Source organism: Helianthus annuus, chromosome 13 (genome assembly GCF_002127325.2).
Source record: "Helianthus annuus cultivar XRQ/B chromosome 13, HanXRQr2.0-SUNRISE, whole genome shotgun sequence".
In the NCBI taxonomy this organism is placed as follows: Eukaryota; Viridiplantae; Streptophyta; class Magnoliopsida; order Asterales; family Asteraceae; genus Helianthus; species Helianthus annuus.
In genome coordinates this window covers 6414546-6436903 of record NC_035445.2, presented here as the reverse complement: position 1 = coordinate 6436903, position 22358 = coordinate 6414546, and the positions used below count along the sequence as shown (strand labels likewise).

The 22358-nt window shown below is 36.9% G+C and overlaps 2 long non-coding RNA genes across 9 annotated transcripts; one reads left to right on the top strand and one right to left on the bottom strand.

Annotated features, from left to right (window-relative positions):
• Positions 1 to 5720: 5720 nt before the first annotated feature.
• On the bottom strand, positions 5721 to 11250 carry LOC110897384. The gene is made up of 2 exons (XR_002568610.2): positions 11114 to 11250; positions 5721 to 7038 (listed from the first exon to the last, which is right to left on the bottom strand). It is a non-coding gene; the product is annotated as an uncharacterized LOC110897384 (long non-coding RNA).
• LOC110897383 lies at positions 7121 to 14684 on the top strand. Of its 8 annotated transcripts, none has more exons than XR_002568603.2 (8): positions 7123 to 7507; positions 7664 to 7734; positions 8287 to 8527; positions 8635 to 8705; positions 9011 to 9085; positions 9531 to 9652; positions 13450 to 13516; positions 14473 to 14684. It is a non-coding gene; the product is annotated as an uncharacterized LOC110897383 (long non-coding RNA). The 8 variants fall into 8 exon arrangements; XR_002568599.2 differs by having other exon boundaries at positions 7124 to 7507; positions 8655 to 8705; XR_002568604.2 differs by lacking the exons at positions 13450 to 13516; positions 14473 to 14684 and adding exons at positions 11126 to 11483; positions 11605 to 11694 and having other exon boundaries at positions 7121 to 7507; positions 8287 to 8705.
• Positions 14685 to 22358: the final 7674 nt, after the last annotated feature.

Below are 22358 nucleotides of genomic sequence, written 5' to 3'. Positions count from 1 at the left end.
TTAAATTATCTTACTTTTGATGACCACGACATCTAGATTAAAATAGCGTCGTTCTCGGGGAATCAGTGCAATTAGTGTTTAGTTTTGTTGTTTATTTAAAAACCCAAAAATAAAAAAAAAAATCTTTTTTGTCTTTTCTTTTTGTATGGTTCAGTACTATTTGTTTTTCTTGTTTGAAATTTCCAGGTGATCTTTAAATTGTATGCATCATACAAGACATCCAGGGAAGGCTTCATCATTGATTTTTGACCCATAAATCGAAAACCAGATCGAAAAAAATGGATACTCCGCCAATCAAGAACAATCAAGCCAACTATCCATGACATTGAATATGCAACATCAAACATCAAACATCAGTCATCCTAGTAATAGAAGACATCACAGCTATCTCGGTAATCAAAGTAATCCGAGGAAATCAAGCAAACCAGCCACCATCACCAAACCCACAACCACTACTAGGTGATATACCTCCACCACTATTCTAACAACCACAACAACAACAATTCCTTAATTTAACCCACCACTAGTGCACAATAGATCTCGACAACAACAACCACACCAATAGTGTCAAGCAAGTGGTGACATTCTTGACTATCCACCATAAGATTAGTTATAACAACCAGATCCACAACAAGTTGCTAGCCGTCCCGCAGCCCATTCAACTCATAAGAATCGACAAGATGTACAACCTTGTAGGCCAAATGATATTTATACTAAAGAAAATATCAGGTTAGGGTTGAAGAATGGAACGATGGTGAAGATAAAAAGGGTTAAAATGAGGGATAAGGGTCGCTAGATGAAGATCGTTATTCGGTTAACCAAGGTTTTTAGCAGAATCAAGGACTCGACCAACAGAATTACAATCAAGGTGGATACAACCAGTGTTAGCAATAAGGTTCACAACGTAATTGGAAAAATCAAGGGAACTAAAATTCGTTAAATGATACACTTATGGATTTCATGAAAGAAACACGCAAGGACAACGGGATTCAGGATAAAGAATACATGGCCTTATCAAAACAAGTTAGAAAAATAACTGAGGATTTAGCAACCTTGCGCCAAGATCCACGTAAGTTACCGAGTACAACTATAGTAAACTCAGCACATCAGTCATTAGGTACAAGGAATGCGCACGTCAATGCGGTAATAATTCTTCCAAATTTCTAATGCTAAAGTTAATCCGCCAACACAATTCCTTAAGTGGGTGGAGGAGGAGGTTGAAAATGAATATGATAGCGGGTATGACCAGGGAACAATTTTACAACACAATCATCATATAAATACTTTAAAAAAAATCTTTTTGTGAAAATTGTTTGAATATAATGTTAACTAAAATTGAGGTTAACGGTATGCCGGTTAATATTATTCCATATCCTTTGGTTTAGTGCCACCAGCTAAAACATATGTTTTAAGCAAACGGGCCTGCCTAGAGATGAGGTGTGGAAAACAGTTTAGCAAGCTAAAATCAGTCTAACATTGCTTAATGCTATAAACAACAATCCTACTCATGTTGAATGTTTAAAAGAATTGCCACACCAAAAAATGGCACAAGTTGCCTAAACAGCTGGATCTCGCAACCCATGTTATTGTCATTTTATATGGTTCCCTTCCCGCCAAAACTCCAAGATCCAGGTGCCCCTAATTCTAGTGCAACGTGGTGTATATAAAATTGAAAAGGTGAATCTCGATCTTGGAGCATGTGTTAGTATTTTACTGGGGAGTCTGTTTGACTATTACGATTTTGGCCTCTTACAAAAAGTTGACACCATTGTGGTATTGGGTAGGGTTGTAAATGAACCGAACGTTCTGCGAATTGTTCATGACCATTCGATTGGAAGTTCGTTTATGTTCGTACGTTTAATAAATGAACAAACACGGAAAAGAAATTAGGTTTGACAGGTTAAATAACGAACATGAATAGAGGTTGCGTTCGTTCATTTATGTTCATGAACATTCGGTAATGTGTTATTTTTTTTCATTTGTGTTTGTTCATTTGAAGTTTTTTAAATCATATTTTTATTTTATTGGATTAAGTTTTGAAAAAATTGAAGCCATAGTTATGCTATATACCTCTGCCATCATTTGATCATTTCAATTTCAGTTTATGCTAAGGCTTGACAAACCTCTAAACCTTTATGTTAATTATATTTATGATAATTAAGTCAACTATGTTCAGATAGTTATGTTAGGTATTTATTTATTTTTGGTGGATTGTTCGTTATCGTTATCTTTCTGTTATCTTTCTGATGAAAAATGCATATTTTACTTTAAATGAATATATAACGTTCATTTGTGTTTATTTATATTCATGAACATTTGTTTGTGTTTGTTTGCATTCTTCCACATTCGGTAAGTGTTCGTGAACATATTCAGTTCCTTAATGAACGAACAAGACGGTAAACGTTCATGAACGTGTTCATTCCTTCATGAATGAACACGAACAAGGTCTTGTTCGTGTTCGTTTTATTCGTTTTTTTTGTTAGCCCTAGTGTTGGCTGAGCAAACTCCTACGTGTCCAAGGGGGATTGTGAAAGATGTGATTGCTATGGTTGAAGTATTTTATTACCTAGTTGACTTTTTAATGCTTGATTGTGCCACAAGTGTTAAGAACACGCAACCTACATTTATTCTTGATAGATCATTTTTAGCAACTCATGTGATTCTCAACTATCTTGATGGAATGGTAAATATGAGATTTGGTGACCACGAATTGGGGATAAATGTGTTTTGAAATGTGATGAACCCTCTTATTATCAATGAATGCCAAAAAGTTGAAATTGGTGATTGGTGTGTCTCTCCCCAGCAAAGGAGAATCACACCAAAGAGGAGTGTTTTATGATTGGCAGGTAGGGGTGCAAACGAGCCAAGCCGATTACAAGCTCGACCAAGCTTGAGCTCAAGCTCAAATAACTTATGAGAGCTCGAGCTCGGCTCGTTGGTATTTTCTCAAGCTCGAGCTCGGCTCGGGCTCGGCTCATTTATTATCTATTAATTGATATTTAAATAAAAATATTATAAATAATAGACTTTTTAGGCTCGCGAGCTCGATAAGTGAAGCTCAGGCTCGTTTGCTAAATAAGCTTATTTTTAGATTCGAGGTCGGTTTGTAAACAAGTTTAAATAAGCTGGGCTCGACTTGGCTCGTTTACACTAAAGCTCGATAAGGCTCGACGAGCCTAACGAGCTTTACATTCGAGGCTCGAACTCGGGCTTGATAAACAAACGAGCTTTATTTTAGGCTCAAGCTCGGCTCGGGCTTGATAAGGCTCGATTTGTTTCGAGCTTTTTCTCTAGCCGATCTCGAGTCGCTCGTGATCCGCTCGACTCGTTTGCACCTCTATTGGCAGGTTTGTAGTGGCAGAAAGTAAAGCAGTGAAGAAGAAGGAAATTGGGGCTCATGAGGAAATGAAGACATCAAAGGGAAATCCGCAAAGGAATAAGAAGATAAAGAAATCTCCTAAACTCCGTAACGCAAAAAGAAGGTTAGCAATGTTCGGTCCAATATGGAATACAGTGGATGACCATACAAAGCATTAGCGAAGTGCATTTTTTTAGAGTGGGAGAGATAGGAATGCAAACATCCCACTAAACCACCATAAGTGGTTATAGCTAAATAATGTTGTGGGTGTGTTCCATAAAAACCCCCACGACTTCACTCATTTACTTGGGCCTACAAAGTGTTTAAAAGGCTTGTCCATTTGCTAAATGCAACTGTGATTTCTATGAAAGTGAGTTAGGATTTTTTTTAAATACTTTTTTAGGAAACAAATTAACTATTTTAAGCAAATTCACACTTAAACTAAGGTTAAATATGGGAAAGAGGGTTAAATTGTTTGGTTGGCTTGGATGGATATTATAGAAATGGCATAATTTTGTAAAAGTTTATGTCTTAATCACAACGTGCGAAGCATGCTTTTACATGATGTTTTGATAATTATGCGAGTTATTATGTGGGACTTTGAAGAAGTTGTAATACATCATTATTTGAAGATCTTGGCATAGTGGCTAAACCAGATGAATTTGATTCTTTTTTTAGTTTTGTTTAAATTAATTAATTGTGTTGTGATTTTGTGCTTGGTGGTATGAAAATTTGTTTGGGAAGGAAATGTGTTATTTAGTGTGTTAAGTGTTGGGTTGTTTTGAGGTAGAGTGTAGCCGCTCAGAGGTATAGATTGGTTGATTCAGGAACCATATCCTAGAGATATAATTATGTTTAAAAAACCACACATTGGGGACATGGGGAACTAAAGGGAAAATAGGTGGTGTGTTAAGTACTGATTTTAAGCATAATACTAGTTCTTTTCTACTTGCCATGTTCCTAGTTTTCACTTTTTATTGAATTTTTTTATGGTTTTACCAATTTGATGACTTATGTGGTGCAAGGACTAAGCAAGTAAGTATTATGGTTACTAATACACCGCTACCCCACACTTAGGTCTCCCTAGTAAAAGACCAACTTTATTTGGTTTCTTATCCACAAATCATTTAAGCTCATTTGCCTAAAGGCATCTGTCTGGGTAGGAGGGATTATTCTCTTTGGACCATGACTCGCTTCTTTATTTATGATTTGTCAAAAACTTTATAGATATTTACAAGGAAAACACGTTTTTTTCTTAATAGGAGAGGATATCAAACCCTAACGATGTTAAGTGAAGACATGGTTTAGTCGATAAGTGAGTGCTCATGCCAAGAGTTCCCAGGTAAGAGTGACAGATCCATTTATGTGGATTTGTACGCACATTCTAGCCTTAAACAGAAAACTCGATATACATGCACTCACCCTTCCAGATTGCACGTGTTCCGTCGTTAGTGCTTCCAATCCAATATATGTTTTTGACAAAACCATAAATTACTTTTCCCTAATGATGATGCCATTTTCTTTCTTATAGCATTCTGTGTTTCTTCCCCTACGATATAAGGTGTGAGGTGTCTTTGCTTCATTGGTGTAGGATTCTTCAAAAAATGGACCATTGCCCGCTAATTATACTTTAGTTTAAGATAGGGATAGAAATGAAAGGTTAAGGCTTAAAGTGAGTTTTATCTAAGGGATTTGATATTTGGGGAGAATTCCTAAGTTACCTCAATCATTTTTATGCAATTTTACTAGTTTATTGATCTCAAAATGTATAAAACATACTAGTTCTAATTATGAACTAATGTAGGTGAATAAAGACTCTTTAATTCAAATGAATAAGCATGTGATTTAATGGAAGAAAGTATGCTTATTAGTCTCAATATCACTCTTGTGGAAAATAGGTGGTGTGTTAAGTACTCGTTTAAGCATAATACTAGTTCTTTTCTACTTGCCATGTTCCTAATTTTCACTTTTTATTAAATTTTTTTATGGTTTTAGCAATTTGATGACTTATGTGGTGCAAGGACTAAGCAAGTAAGTATTATGGTTATGAATATACCTCTACCCACACACTTTGAATTGTAAATTGACCTCAATGTACTTCTAGCATTTTTTATCCCACCCTTAGAATTTTTAATTATTCATGCAAGACATATAATTTAAGATACCCACAGCTACCTAGCAAGCCTTCCTTTGATTCTGGATTTTCCATAAAAAACAGGATAATTAATAAAACATGCTACAACTAATAATAAACTAAATTAGATAAAGCATAGAGTTAAAAAATATCCGAGCACAGTTAAATGCCTAAAACTGGGACTCCCGGTCCGGTCGATTATTTTTGGTGTATAAGTACAATAAAAAATAAGAAGTGTCTAGGTCAAATTTCAAAAATATCCAACAACCAAAGTGAACAAATATCCGAAAGTCATGAAAAGATAACCATAATGAAAAGCGATAAATCATCCGGAATGGAGATAGTTGGAGGTGGACTGTGAACCACTACATGAGGCGACATGGGTCCTGAGCTCCTATTGAAGACTCGTGAGCTAGGCTAAAATTTGATCTAGTTTGGCCATGTGGCTTCATGAGCCCTTTGATTAGGTTTCTGTGGCTCGTCTTCATTTTCTTGCGCTACTTTGGAGGCTTCTCCAACCTCTTCTCCGGACCATATCTTACCATTCTCGTCTACCAGCTTGTATTCCTTGTTAAATTTCTTGATGATGCCCATTTTTGCCATTGTGACCTCTCCTATTTCTGTGGTAGGTGTGGGGTCATGAGTGAGGGTACTAGTCACTCATTCGATAAGGACACCCAAATTGTCGGCTAGAGTGGTGATGTAGGGGCCTCCAAAAATATGATCACCATTGACCGTTTCTCCCGCTTATGTGAAAAATTGTGCCAGCTATGAGCGAGGTTACAAGGAACCTCATCAATGATACAAAACAAGTGGACCAAGTCTTTAGTAGTGACCTCGACCGTTGAATCCTTTCTTACCCTGATGGCGAAAACTAGGCACCTATGGAGGTACTTGTGAAGCAGGTCATGAAGGCTTGAGCTCTTTTGTGTCTTGGGTCATATCCCCCTTCCACTACTCATCCCCAAAATTTCAAGCCTTTTGTTCCCCTAAGATCTATCCTACGCATTGTGAACATTGTTTTAGAGACATCTCGTTGCTATAAAAGCATTCTCACCACAAAATCGGCCAATGTCATAGAATACCATTTCCTAACCATACGAAATGTAATACATTATAAAGTACCCCTTTGGCCCTTTGGAATAGGCTTTTGAAACCAAAAAGACGCAGGAAACTCGAGAGTGAGCTCTTTGTAAGTCGGTGCATCAATTTCAAACAATCTGGTCCATTGTGAGTTGAACAAACTCTCTACCCTGTCTAACAACCCATATTTTTTAGCACTTCATATTAGATAGTACGATGTTGAGCGAAGGTTCTTTTCATTATTTTCCTCGAATTTTCAAACCCCGAGCCTCCTTATCATCCCTACTACTGAATATCAACCATGGATGGACGTTTTCTGGTATTATCTATAGGAATGGATGAGATGCTATGTTTGTTATCGGTAGTGGTGGTGAAACGGCTCTAGAGTCATTAGACCCGTATGAGCTAGCGAAGTGTGATGGTGATTACGTTGCTTTCCTTTTTCCAGATCGGGTTCTCATTTCTGTAGAAAACAAGAACTCATCAAAACATAATACAGAACTGGTCACGACAGAGAATAAACTGTCTTCTTTGATCACAGGGAGGCACGGGCGTGCTTATAGCACTAGTACACAAGGCTTTTGTTGGTGCGATGCAGTTTATATTGATGGTGCGGTTCACTCAAACACCGCACCTTTACATCTTGCTTTACAAATTTCACCAACTTTAAATCTTCCATTTACATTTTCCCCCCTTTTGTTGCCCTGTTCCCGCTTGTTTCCATTTACGTTTTCCCTCCCTCATGAATTTCTCACCCTCACAAACCCTAATCGAACCCCAACCCCCTCTATTACATCCATCTGGTTCCCTTTAGCACCTCTCACTACTACCTTCCAGTGCACCATCGTTGCCCTCTATTGCACCGTCGTTTCCCTTTAGTTCAGCGCATCTCTACTGTCCGTTGTGTCCAGTTGTCCACTAAGTTCATATGAGTATGTTGTGGCTAAATCTCTGTTTTAATTCGCTGATTGTGATGTTTAGAATATGTGCATACCAAGTGTTTGATGAAATGTTTGTGTTAGTTTTTCCTCTAATTTATTCACATTTGTCTAAGTACCTTTGTTGCAATTATTCTTGATTGTGTGTAGGTTGAGTTGGAAATGGTGAAGATTCATGTACTTGCAAAGGATAAAAGTTGGAACTGTTGAATGCGCTTCAGGTTATAGTTAAGACACTTCGAATGCTTTACATATACCGTCTTTTTTGCTTCTGTTTTGTTTTTTTTTTCTCCACAATTTAGTTGGTCTGATTTGGCATTTAGTTTATTAGGTAAAAATATATGCAGGTATATCGTAATATGTATATGGTCAAAATTTTTGAATATCAATGGCCACTTGTTTAAAAAGTATTTACACTTATAGATTGTGACATAGTTTGGTTAGTATTAGATAATTCTACCATGGTGTATAACTTGTCAGTTTGGGGTTGAATTGACCAATAAAATGTGTTTTTTATTCACAAATGCACTCTAGCTGTTTGATAAAATGCCTCAGTAAACTGTACGTTGTAGGCTTGTAGCATCATTAACAAAATTGTTTGATGAGTTAATTGTTTGATGAGTTGCAGTAGGCAAAATAAGGGTCTCCACAAAGATGTTGCCATTCAGTTATGAGCTCTATGATGTTTTTATAATTTAAACAATCTTGATTCTTCTATAGGACAACTGATATGAATGTACCAATTACTGATCCTGTTTCAGTTTGTGTTGTAGGAGCAAAGTTTTGAGAGGGTAAATGTTAACATAAGCAAAACCAAATCCATTAGTTATTGATTTGATTAGAGTATTCTGCCCTTCAATTTGAGGTAATTATTGGTTTAAAAATCAAGTCAGGTATTTTTAAATCGGGTTTTCTTTGTCTAACTGAGACCGAGATCGGGGTTATATGAAACATGGGACCGAAGAGCACCAAATGCAATCCTATTCTGTTTGCGAGTCAAGTAAGGTCTAACAGGTATATGAATTAAATCCTGGTAATGTCTCTTCAATTAACCGGGTTTGCGAGTCAAGTAAGGTCTAACAGAGATAAACAAACCTTATGTCTTTAATAACAACTTTTAGGAAATCCTTTTTTTTTGCAGAAATATGAAGCACAAGGCGGGTCTGAGTTTTTCTTTGTCATCAACATACAGGTTTGGCTTTATGTGTTTATTAAGTCAATGATGTTGACCATTCGAGTTTTTTTAATTGAACTGATCGTGGTTTGTGATGAACCTAGGTCCTGGGGCTACCGCATATATTGTAAAAGGGGCTTTTATCATTTTACTTGATGAATGAGAAAATATATTGTATTTGCCTTCTAAAGGCTTTTTGAATATATAACTAATTAAGTAATTAACCATATACTGCATAGTTTTAGATCATTTGTTGTTTTGGTCATAATTCCCCAGTTTGCATGCATCAGTATAACGTGTCCATGTGATTGATGTATTTACAGCCATCACGATTGATTGGAACTAAATCGTTTGGATGTGTTTTTGTTGAAGAAAAGGACTTCATGCATGGCTTCAAGGTAAGGATCGCTTTCATTATCTGCTTGGATTTTAATTATTTTCCCTTTCAGAAATGGCATACCCCCTTTTATCATTGTTATCTATACTTTGTAAATAATTAGAGTTTGTAAGATACATACATATCTGATTATTCGATTAATGCATCTTTATACAACCCATTAGCTCAGATGTCAAGAATAATTGTCTAGCTACACTTAAAAAAAGAAACGGACTGAAAACGTGTCGATTCGCTTTACCTACGACCATATTTTTTAGGTTTGCTTATCGATTCGCTTTTAGCTATGACTATATTTTTTAGGTTCCTTTCCGTTTGCTACAGCGAATGATACCGACCGAGTGTTCGTTGTTGCATCCACCCGACGAATTCCCGCTGCAAAGCGCGGGGTAATTTACTAGTTATATATTTACAATCTCAACCTCTTTTTATTTGTTTTTACTTTTTAGTTACGGGAAGAAGATGTGAAACTTCCGCAATACAAAAATGACGATTTAGTCTTAAATTTAATCCCGGAATTGATTTCAAGGCGTTTGATGGCCCAGAATGAAATTGTGAAAAGCGTCTCAAGGTTAGCCCGAATTCTACCCTTTAACATTTATCTTATCTCTAACGGGTTAAATAAAAACTTGCTGATATATGTGTATGTAGTATATATGTGTGTGTATGTTTGTTAGTATATAACTAGATAATAATATAATTGTCTAATATTATGGGTTTTTACTGGATAATATAAATGAAAACTCCTGGAATATTAAATGGTTCCATATATTAAATTGAAGGTGGGGTTAAAAATATTAATGGGGCAGCAATTGTCAAACAATTACATATTTTTAGTGGTGCGGTCCACATTTATAAAAGGTGCGGGCTCCCCAACCGCACCCTCAAACAAAGTGATTTAATGGTGCCTATTGTGTTGGTGCGGGCCTCACACCGCATCTCTAAAAGAATTTGACCGCACCTTCAATTGAATTGTGTACTAGTGTAGGAGCACGCCCGTGCTTCACTGTTGTGATGTTTAGTTTATCTATTGATGTTCCCCGAACCTACTGTTATGGTTTCAATTTTTGTTTAGCTAGCTGTTGTTTAAAGGTTTGTTTCATTAAGCTGTGTTATCTTAATTTTTGAACTTTACAAAAAATTAACAGTAGTATCTAGTAGGTTCCACAAAAATCAATCTAAACAGACTCGGTTGTTCAATAGTGTCAGGACGACTTGGTCAAACTTGGTCAATAGTGGGCTAGGCACCACTTATGCACAGTGTTGTAAAAGTCGCTAGGCGGTCCCTAGTCGGCTGACTGGGGAGTTGGGAGTAATCGGAATACTCGGAGAGTACTCGGGGAGTACGCGGACATTGTAAATATAAATAAAATTAATTGTTTTATATTATTTATGTGTTAAAATAAGCATAATTCATGTCAACTGAGTATAATTTAAAATGAAACATGTTTAAAGTTCAAATATTCTGAATACAAGTCCGACTAGTCTGAGTACAAGGCCGAGTAGTCCGAGTACAAGGCCGAGTAGGCCGATTTTGACCGAGTTTGACCGAGTTTGACCGATTAAAAGTCAACAAACCACGTTGACCGCCTAGACCGACTAGGCCGACTAGGCTCCTACTAGGCCGACTAGGCGCCGACTAGGACCGAGTACTCCCGAGGCCGACTAGTTGAGACCGCCTAGGAGGAAGTCGCCAAGGTGGAGGTCCGAGGACCGAGTACTCGCCGAGTACTCGGCCGAGGAATCCGACTTTTGCAACACTGCTTATGCATGGTCGTGCTTAGAGGTTACACTTGGTCAAAACTGTCACTTTCCCGCGCAATTGGTCACAATTGTTTTCAATTTTTCTTGACTCGTTATGTTTACACTAGTACCCTAATTACTTCCACCTAAGTTTTAGCTTGAAATCATGGTGATGTATGGTTGAAATTAAAGGTTTTAGTATGAACCGGGTTTGAACTAAAACATAAGAAATCTGACATGTTTAGCCACTAATCATAAGCACAAAGTGTTAAAGATAAGTAACACATACCTGGAAATGAAGGTTCTTAAAGAAAATCAGAGGAATTTGGTGGTTTGAAGTGGTAGTGGATGGGTTTCATCATAGAGCACGGGGACATCTGAAGGTGGGTTCTGTTTTGTGACCTATGTCACTGCAGCTTAAACACCCTGCTTCTGGGATGTGGGTCGGACACAGGCATGCCTTTGAGATTTTCAAAACTGGTTTTTAAGTTTCAACTTTATTTTAAGAAAACTAATATTTTATTTGTTTGTATCTAGGCACGGGCGTGCTCATCTGGCAGTTTTTTGAAAATTTTAACTTTGTCGAGTTTTGAAAGTTCGTTCCACCACTTATTCGATCTACATGTCTAGGAAACTTACCTTTCAGATTTCAACACATGGTATGAACATACTTAAAGCTAGGAGATAGATTTTTTGCGGATCAAAATGTCTTTGAGAAAAGGATTTCTTTAAGAAAAAGTTAGCCTTCGGTTTTCACATTTATCATGTTGATGATGTTAGGAAACTTTTTGTATGTGTTGAAGAAAAAACTGATCATTCTGAAGATGACAAAGTCAACGGGTCTCTAAGAAGGAAGATATAAGACAATAGAACGAAACAAAGAAAAGCTTCATGTTCAACAAAGATCAGAAAATATTCATAATCAAGAAAGGATGATCAAAAACGACCAATTGAATGTTTCTGATGATAAATATATTATTTATCATCAGAGTCCGAGTCTGGTAAAGTCTGATCATATTTCTGATGATCAAGAAGCATCAGATTTATGATAAGGAGTTGGTCGGAATTCTGATGAAGCAACTTGATAAAGAGATAAGGTCTTTCACGAACTCCTAAGTGACTAGTGGACATGAACGGATTCAATGAATATACCAAAAAGCCACTTTTCATAACCAAGTGTATGAATAAATAAATGTTTATTCATACATTACATTCTCTATAAATAAAGAACATAAAACCGAAGGGAAAATGTCACATACTACAAAACTCCACTGCCCTTCATCACATATTTCTTTTGAGTATTCGTTTGTAGTAGTCAATAATCTCACAATCACCCTGTAAGCTTTTCAAAGTGATATAAACTTAAAAAAATCTATTTTTTTGTTTCTTTAAAATTTTATTTCTATTTCCACACATTATTTTCATACTTGTTGAAATCACTTGCCAACTTTAGTTAAAGCATTGTTATCAGGGATCAACAATTGGTATCGGAGCAGTTTGAATAACCTATTTTCAAAACGATCAACTTCTCAAGTATCATTTTTTGGATACTTTGTTTTTCAAAAACTTCACTTTTAACTAAAATGGCAAACTTTCAAACATGGAACAATGCGTTCAAGATCGGGTCTTTATCAAAGCCTCCGACCTTGGTTAGAGAGGAGTACCCCCACTAGAGAATCAAGATGATCAATTTCCTTAATGGATATGATCACGTTGTGCTTCAATCCATTGAGAAAGGCCCACATATTCCCCGTGTTGAAATCACAGCTCCGATCAAACACCAGCAATACATGTCTCATTGTAAGACCCCAAAAATATAAAACTTTATGTTAGAATTATAAAGTATAAAATAAACAAGAATAAACTAATTAGGGATGGAAATAACCTAGTTAGTTAACTATCTTGTAATAACATGGAGTTTGAATAAAAACATCTAAATTAAAGAAGCACTAATAGTTAAGGAGCCAAAATTGTTAAAAATCAAACTAGATTTGATAAAAACAAAAAAAAAATTAAAATCCAAACACACAATTGTGTGTCTGGATCGATCAAGAACGCAGGAGGGCGACCAACTCACCTTCCAAACCCTACTTTCACAAAATTTCTCAAATTGAGGGCTCTAATCTGTTCCAAATCGATTTCCAAGCACAAATTAGTGATCACCTCGTTGAAGGGAATATAAGGTATGCTTAATTGTATCATTTAACTTCATCTCAGATTCTTGGTAATTTGTGAAATCGAAAATGGAAATTGATTTTGTGATGATTAGATGGAACTTGTAATAGAAACAAGTCTAGGAGTGAATTTTAGATTATAATTTGCTGAACACAAGTATTATAACTATCAAAAGTAGTATTACTTGGTTTCTACATCATGATTTTGATGATAATATGCATGCTTGGCATGATGGAATCGAAATGTGTGATTATAATTGGCGAAAATAACAAGTTATGAACTTGATCCAAGTTATGAAAAAATTAAACCCGTTAGGTGTTCGTTAAAATGCCTAAGTGAGGAATTAAATGTTAAAAATCGGATGAAAACGCAAGTTTGATTGTTATGACAAATTATGCGTTAAAGTTTATGAAAAGGGTTCTAAAACGGTTGTGAAATTGAACTCTTTAGGCAAGGAGTCCGGATTGTCAAGTGGACAAGCCGGAGGGGATACGCGCTTGAAAGGGGTGCTCTAAAGGTACGTGACTTTAGTCCCGTTACATTATGCATAAACGTTTGGATATAGTTTGTTAATGGTGTCATTGTGTAGTATATGCGTTTGGTGTGTCATTGAAGTGACGAAGCTCACTCGACAATCAAACGGGTCAAAATGATGGTTAGAAATAGTTAGGTTTGTCATTGAAGTGATGGTTTTCACTTGACAACCAAACGGGTCAAATCTATATTTCGAAAACATTAGCAATTGAAGTGACTTAGAAGTCACAAAATGAGTTGGTGTTATGAGTGCGTAAGCCAAGAAATGGATACGCTAAATTTGATTTAACAAACCCATGATATTGGGTCAAATGTTCAAGATTATAATCTTGTAGACATTGCATAAATTAGTATGCTTGAAAACATAAGGTAACAAGCATGACGCTAAGGCGTGCGCAAATCATATGATGGGAGCGGAACATAGATGTTAGATAAGCCCGGGAGTGGGTCAAAATGTTGGTAATTGTTAGTGTTAACAAATATGTAGAGTGACCTAAAAAACCAAATGGGTCGAATAATTATAAAAAGGATTTATAAGCCATTAACTTATAAATCGGATTTTATGCAAACTATGATGGTAAACGGATCCGTATTTAAGTTACGGACACGTAGGAAAAAGAATCGCGTAAATCGGGTTTGTAAATCGAAAGTTATGATGGTTTGAAGTTTGATATTGAAAATAACATTGTTGGGCAAATATGCAGCTCCAATCCACAAACTACTGTCGAAATGAGGTGCTCGCGCTACGCAACGCCAAACTAAGATCATCGTTGTGTCACGCGACGTTCGTCGCGGGCCGCGTAAGCCGAGATGTGATCTGTCGCGGGGCGCGACAGACCCAAATCGCTGCATTTTTGTTTTGTTTTCATTGTTTGGCAATAGAACTTATATATATGTGTTGTTATGTTGTCAAAACTAACAATTGATGTGGTTTTTTAGGTAATGCTCGTTGCATTTCGGATGTCGATCAAGCAAGGAATCAAGAACCGACCACAAGTTTTTAAGCTTCTGCGCTAATCTAATCATGTTTTAGACAATGTTTGTCATGTAAGCATTACTTAATGTTGAATGTTTTAAACTAGTTTGTTGGTTATGTTAAAACACTATAACGATGTACCTCTTAGTTTATTAACTAAAGTTTTTGATAATTATGCATTTTGGTTTTGAAAAGTGCATATTTTATAATAAAATAATAAATAATTGAGACGGGTGTTACAAGTTGGTAATCAGAGCTCAGGGTTGTTAACAAAGTGTGTTCGGTTCAAGCTTGATGAATCATCCGGTAAGAATTAGTTACTTTAGTAGATTCTATTTTGTGTGAGAAAAGGAAATGTGAATTGACGTGAATGGGAAGAGCGTGTTAACACACTCAAACCCGAAAAGTGCACTAAATGAGAATGGTTAAAGCGAGTTATGAACTTGGCTAAACCTAAGCGAATAAAGTATATGTTATAAATGAAATGTTTAACAATTGGTATAAACATTTCAGTTTCAAGATGACGGAAAGGGGTAACAATGATGCGGTGCCGATAGTCACCGAGCAAATGAAAGAGGTGATTGCCGAGGAGGTAGGAAAGGCAATCGAGAATAGCTTATCCGATTTTATTGATAAGATCCAAAATATGGTACTTTCGGTAGTCGAAGAACGGATCAAGAAGTTGGAAGATAGTACCAACGTAGCAAAGGAAAAATCTGGAGAGCTGAAGGTTTGCTCATATAAAGAATTCATGGCATGTAAACCACCACTTTATAATGGAGAGGTAGACCCGATAATATGCCAGCGATGGCTAAGTAATATCGAGGGGGTATTTGAGAGAACCCACTGTGACATAAATGACATCGTAGCTTATGGTACGGGTCAGCTGAGAGGCCAAGCAAAAGATTGGTGGGATAACAAGAAAAAGGAGACTGGAAGTGAAGCGGCGAGGGCAATGACATGGGACGAGTTTAAGGTACCATTCCTTAAACACCACAGTCCAAAGGCAGTCACCAACCGAATCAAGGAGGAATTTATTCAGCTAAGGCAAAAAGGTGAATCTATTGATAAGAATACGGGGATCTTTCTCGACAAACTGAGATTTTGTGACGAGTTGGTGACGTCCGAAGAGCAAAAAGTATATTACTACTACAATATGCTGAGTGTCGAGTATCGAGAGTTCATGACTCCCTCGAAATATGAAACTCTTACCGAGATCATAAACACGGCTCGGGAAAGAGAAATTGAGCTGAAAAAGCAAATCGAGCGAGGTGAACGAATATATTACTACTACAATATGCTGAGTGTCGAGTATCGGGAGTTCATGACTCCCTCGAAATATGAAACTCTTACCGAGATCATAAACACGGCTCAGGTAAGAGAAATTAAGCTGAAAAAGCAAATCGAGTGAGGTGAATGAAGGGCACAGACTGTTAATCCAAGCCCTACAAAGAAAGCATGAACCATGAAGTCGTCTAAGAAACAGGAAGGGAAAGGCGGGTCGCCGAGTTGTAAGGTCTGCGGTAAAGGGCACAAGGGCGAGTGTCGGTTCAAAGATAAGTCGTGCCCTATATGCGGAAAGACAGGGCATATGGCTGTGTTATGCTCGGGAAAAGTGTCGGTTTGTTATAAGTGCTACCAGCCGGGCCATAAGAAATCAGAATGCCCGGAGTTAGTCGGAAAGAAGGATGGCAAGGATTCGCAAGCAGAGACTCCAAAAGCAAAGGCCAGATCCTTCCAGTTAACCGCGGCCGAGGCAAAGATGGAACCCGATGTGGTCTCAGGTATATTCGCCATAAATTCAATTCCCGCACATGTGTTATTTGATACGGGTGCGAATAAATCCTTTATTTCACATGGATTTATTCGACATCCTTCATTCATATTGACAAAATTACCTATGCCTCTAGAAGTAGAAATAGGTGACAACAAAAGTTTTATCGTGTGTGACGTGGTCAAGATTGTAAGATGAGTATTGATGGTGAAGAATACTCAATAGACCTGATCCCGATGTCGATGGGAGAATTCCAAGTAGTGGTCGGGATGGATTGGTTATCCCGACATCACGCGAAGGTCGTGTATTTCTGCAAGGAGATCAAACTAACGTCTCCAAGTGGAAAACACGTTACCATCTATGGCGAGAAAGGGGGTAATCACGTAATATGCTGTCACACCCCGATATTTCCACAAATTACCGGTGGGCCCGGTGGGGAGTATCGTGACGTAGTTGATATCATCATAGTGAAACAACACAATTTAAATGCACATCGGAAGCAAAAAGATAAATATATATATATTACAATCCGATATAAAGTAATATCAAAGTATTACAAAAGGAAAGTAAAGGATCCGCAGGCGGATCGAAAATGAAATGAAACATTGTTCAACAGACTTTAGGCATCTAAGCTTGCGAGACTCTTTATTTATGCTAGGAGTAGCCAGCCTATTCCGTTTAGTACCTTCACTTAGCCTTTTTGGAAAATACGTCAGTTTTCACTGGTAAATACAATTTAACTGACTCATTTTGAAAATTGTTTTAAAAGTTGATTTGAATGCACATGGCACAAAAGATTTTTATAACTTGGGATAATTATTTTAATATAAACTTGTAAAAGATTTACATGTTTCTTATGCGTCCAGTAGCCCGGGTCTACACCGGGTTAAAGATCAATAGACACACCACATGATATAGTCCTGCAGCAGTTTCCCGTGAAACTGGCGGTTATACCTTAATATTTATTTATGCACAACGGGTGTACGCCTACACCCGCATGCTTAGGTTGTGGCCATTTCGTAAAATGATGCCAAGGATATCCGGGACATGGTCATTAACTCCCCAAAGGCTTTAAGCAAACAAAATAATTTAAACAGGACATTTCAATGATTTAACCTCTATTGGATTAAAGATTCAATGCCGGATCAAGCGGTATTTTATATACCGTACACCAAGCCCGTATAAGGGAAAATAAGTTAAAAGTATTTACCTGAGCAAATTTATACAATTTATCCCAGCCGTATACCACCAAGCAATTACAGATAGCTTTTACTGGGCTCCTAAATCTGGAACGAAGGTTTTTAATAACCTATTAGATTCCTAACGGGTCTTTAATTAAGCCTAAGCTTAGACTGGTTAGTTTGAAAGGAAGATACGGTTCAAAACGCATGATTATGCGAAGACCGGATTAGAATGCGGTTTAGACCCGACAAGCTTGTATACTTGTTTAACATGGGTAAACTAAAGACATTCTGGAATTTTGATATCAAAATGATAAGGTTTGACCCGTTTCGGCTAATTTATGCAAACTAGTTACATAAGCCGACCCGAACGTGAAAAGAGCGTAACGGGTAACCACAAGAGTCATGAACAGGTTTCGTAAGTCAATATGCCTTAAATATGTTGTGATATCAATATGATACCTTCCATTATGCCCAAAACGAGTTTAAGACCAATTTATGCCCCGTAGGGGTATTTTGGTCATTTTAAAGGTTATAAAAGAGACTAAAAATTATTCTGAGTTCTAGGTCTGATATAATCAGTAAAAATACTTAATTTAATAAGTTATAACAGTAGGGTGTAGCATATATGTGAAATTTACTACTTATAACCAAACTATGCACCGTAGGGGCATTTTGGTAATTTCACATAAGCTTAAAAGGTCAAAACTGGAAATCTGAGTTTAAAACTTTTCCTTACTGTTAAAGTATATAAATTTACTTAAAATATCAGTAGGTATCATCTCTTATATGTTTAAAATGTTTTTAATACGTACTATGCGTTAAAACGCTTAAAAAAGACGATTTGAAGCCATTTCCGGGTTTTCAAAGGAAAGCTTATATTTTTATTATTCCAGAAGGCTCAAAATATCGTATTTATCATATTAGATCAGTAGAAAAAGGTTTGGGGTCAAAAGGATTTATAAAACTCATTTTATAGCCCAAAAGGGCAAAACCGGCAATTACCGAAATAGAGCTAGAACCCTATGTTATGCTTAGCTTAAAAATAAATAAAAATCTTCAAAAATCCCAAAATATTATTTTATATCAGTTGGTAAAAAGTTTGGTTTCAAAAATTGGGTTTAGAATGGCTTTATTCTTATTAAGCCGTTAAATTATGAAAAAGCTTTCTAATTACGCTATTGAGCATAACTCCTAATCTAGACCTCAAACTGATGTCAAATTTTAGGGACAAGTTTAAAATTCAGTAGTGAAGGTTTCTATCCTTTCACATTTTCAAAAATACCGTTTTATGGTCACAAGGGCATAACGGTCAACATTTAGGCATTTAACGGAAACAAGCATGAACTAGGATTTCTATGGAACCAAGTTGTATAACCTCGGAGGATTATACTAACCTATAATATGGTCCTAATGGAATCCTAAGGCATATCTAAACTAAACTAAATCGGGCCAGAACTGAAAGTCAAAGCAAAAGACAACTTTTGCGACTTTCGGTTCCGAACCGAGCCTATACTTAGAATTGTTGGGTTGAATCATGCTTAGGCATGTTCAACTAATATTTACCAAGTTATTAAAGTGAGAAAACTGATTTTATGGTTTCTTATGTTAATAGTTATGAATTAAATTAAAAATTTACCCGTTTGACTTTTATTTGACCCGACAATTAACTAAGTAAACGTGGTAAATAGGAGGTGCCCTTTTTGATGGTTAATTACCTACCTAATTACGGTCATGTAGCCAAGTTCGTTGCGAATCATAGCTCAACCGTTTACAAGTCAAAGCATTTATCGATAAGCTTGACTTTTCGGTTTAAAACGCTAAATAATTAAACTAAGCATGAAGGAATAACTTACAAGAGTCCAAAGGACTGAAAGAGGTTCTCAAGAAGCTCAAGACCCTCAAAGAATTCAGAGCAAATCAGAAAGAATGAATGGTGCAAGTGAAACCCAAAATCAAAGGGGGTATATATAGGTTTTCGAGAGACGTTAGGATCGTTCCTCGATAAACGGGATTCGATCTCAGCCCTACAAGTATGCCCATTGATTTAGAAAACCATGGGTGCACAAAAACCAGCCCCTAGAATCAAGAAATGAGAGACAAAAGGCAAAAACAAAGCTGGTTATCAGATTCTGGTTACTAGGCAAGGCTTACGGACCGTAAGGGTCCAGCCATACGGTCCGTAAGGACCAGGTCTGCACATGGGAACTTTCATTACTTGACAGGTTTGGCCCCTGCACTCCCAAATGTCATTTCTGACACGTTTAAGGCCCGATAAACCATTTTTAAGGCTCTACAATGATTCCTAAACATAGGGAACATGAAACATGCTCAAAAATATGCCGGATGTCAGTTTTTTTGGTCGTACGGTCCCGTTGTTCGGCTAATTATGACGAAACACGGACGGACGCTAAAAACGATCCAAATTACGCGAATAATGGAATTTTATCAAGCCAAACACTAAAATAAAATATTTTAGTGCTTAAATAAATTTTTGGATGTCCGGGGATATTCAGAATGCAAGATATGCGCGAAAATGCAAACTTGTGCACTTTTTGACACTTTTAGTCCCTGCATGACTTAAAAGTTTACTTTTGCGCACGAAACACCTCTAAGCCTATTTCTAAGCTATATAAAGGATAAATAGGGTATGGTCAACTTATGGTCATATTCCGGAAGGTCCGTTACCATACGAATCGACCTAATTTTACAGTTTGACGCAATTAGTCCTTTAATTGCGCAAAGTAGCGTGGAATGTCGTTTAATGACATCCAAGCTTTCCATGGCCCATAATAGGCATTCCCAAGCATATGTTTAAATATTACTATGCTCCCGTTCACTTAAATGGTCACCGAAAGGCGTAGATTCAAAAGTTGACGCTTTAGGTCCCTCTATTGCGCAAACTTGCGCATCTCATCATCTAATAGCATTGAAGCCTTATCTAATCCATATTAGGCATTTTTGGAAGTATTCTTAAACATCACGATGCTTTGGGTTTGCTAAAAGGTCATTCAGAGGTATAATTAAACATATTGACACTTTTAGTCCCTCTAACTTGCAAAGTTGCGTGTAACTTTACTTATAGGCATAAAAACCTTAGACGGCCATTATTTGGCATTCCCAAGAGTATAATAAAATATCATGAAGCTCTCAGTTTGTTAAAAGGTCACTCAGAGGTAAGAATTAACATGTTGACGCTTTTAATCCTTTATTGCGCAAACTTTTAATTAATTCCACAAACGGCTACACTTGATTGACAAGCGTCTCATTTGTGAACATAATCATCGTGAGAGGTTATTTAGAAACTTATTTTAGGTATGATAACACTTCCAGTCCTTTCATAATCAAAGTTTTCGATTTTTCGAAAAATTAGTCCCTAAATTTCAATATTGGACTTTATTAGGGTTTATTACACGTGTCAATACATCATTGGATGTGATTTTACGAGGTGTTACATCCTCACCCCCTTAAAAGAAATCTCGACCTCGAGATTTGCTAAAACGCCGAAAGTACTTTTGATGTATCATGGATTTGCTAAAACGCCGAAACTTATTTTGGGGCTTCTTCAAGCACCCAAGTTGACCTCTATAATAGGTACATGCATCCTTTCGGAGCTTCTTAACTAGTCGATCCTTAATCGATACAGGTTTATCATCATATCACAAGTCTGCCTATCATTATGTGATAATGCTTCTTGACTTATTGGTGAAACACATCCTTAAATCATTAGTGTGTAATATATTGCAAGCTCCGCCAAGCTCCTTAAATAGGTTGTAGCTTATAAGCTATTTGATCTTGATACATTCGAATTCTTCGAATGATTTCATATATTCAGAGCTTAACTAGCCTGATAATTAACAAATTGGCACACCCTTCCAGGGTGATATCTTTTGTTGAACCTTATTCCTTAGCAAGAACTTAGGAGGGTTACTATACTCATTAATCCTTGATTCTCTGTCGAATACTGGCAACTTACAGATGTTTATGGATTTATTTAATCTTATTCGTTGTTTCCAAGGCAACTTTCAGATCCTGATGATTGGACTTGCCAATCTTCTATCTACTAATAGATGTTTAACATTCCATCTATACTAGGTCTCCAAAGGAGCAGCCTTGATACTTATATCAACTATTATAGAAAAGCTTATCTTAAGGTGAGATGGTTATTCCAATCGTTGCTTAAAACTAATCTTAAGGGATAGCTAATCCTTGCCATTAGTCGAACAAATCGACGATCCTGGGCAGCTGATGGCAAATTCTTAATTGTTGCCTAATTAGGGTTGTGGTAATCAATGCATAAGCAAAATGAACCGTCTTTCTTAATTAACTACACCGAATCCTCGGAGTATTGAGTTAGGCTATATGAATCCTTTATTTAAAACTTACTTAATCAGGGTTTCAATTCATCCATTGAGGGTTCTAACTGTCTTGGAGATTTCATATTAATATAGCCCTAAATGGGATATAAATCTTAACTCTACTTGCCTCTCAGGAGGTAACAGGGTAATCTTAGGAGAAGATAATTAAGATACAAGGAGGTTATAGAGATTTTCCATCGGAGCTACAAGAATTGATGTCTCAGATTCAAGACCTGCTCGACAAGGGGTTTATTAGGTTGAGTGTGTCTCCGTGGGGCGCACCGGTGCTATTTGTGAAAAAGAAGGATGGGAGCATGCGAATGTGTATCGATTACCGGGAATTAAATAAACTCACGGTGAAAAATCGATACCCACTCCCAAGAATTGATGACCTATTTGACCAACTACAAGGTGCGAGTTGGTTCTCCAAGATTGACCTTAGATCGGGGTATCATCAGTTGAAGGTCAAGGAGGAGGATGTACCAAAGACGGCCTTTCGTACACGGTACGGACATTATGAATTCCTAGTGATGTCC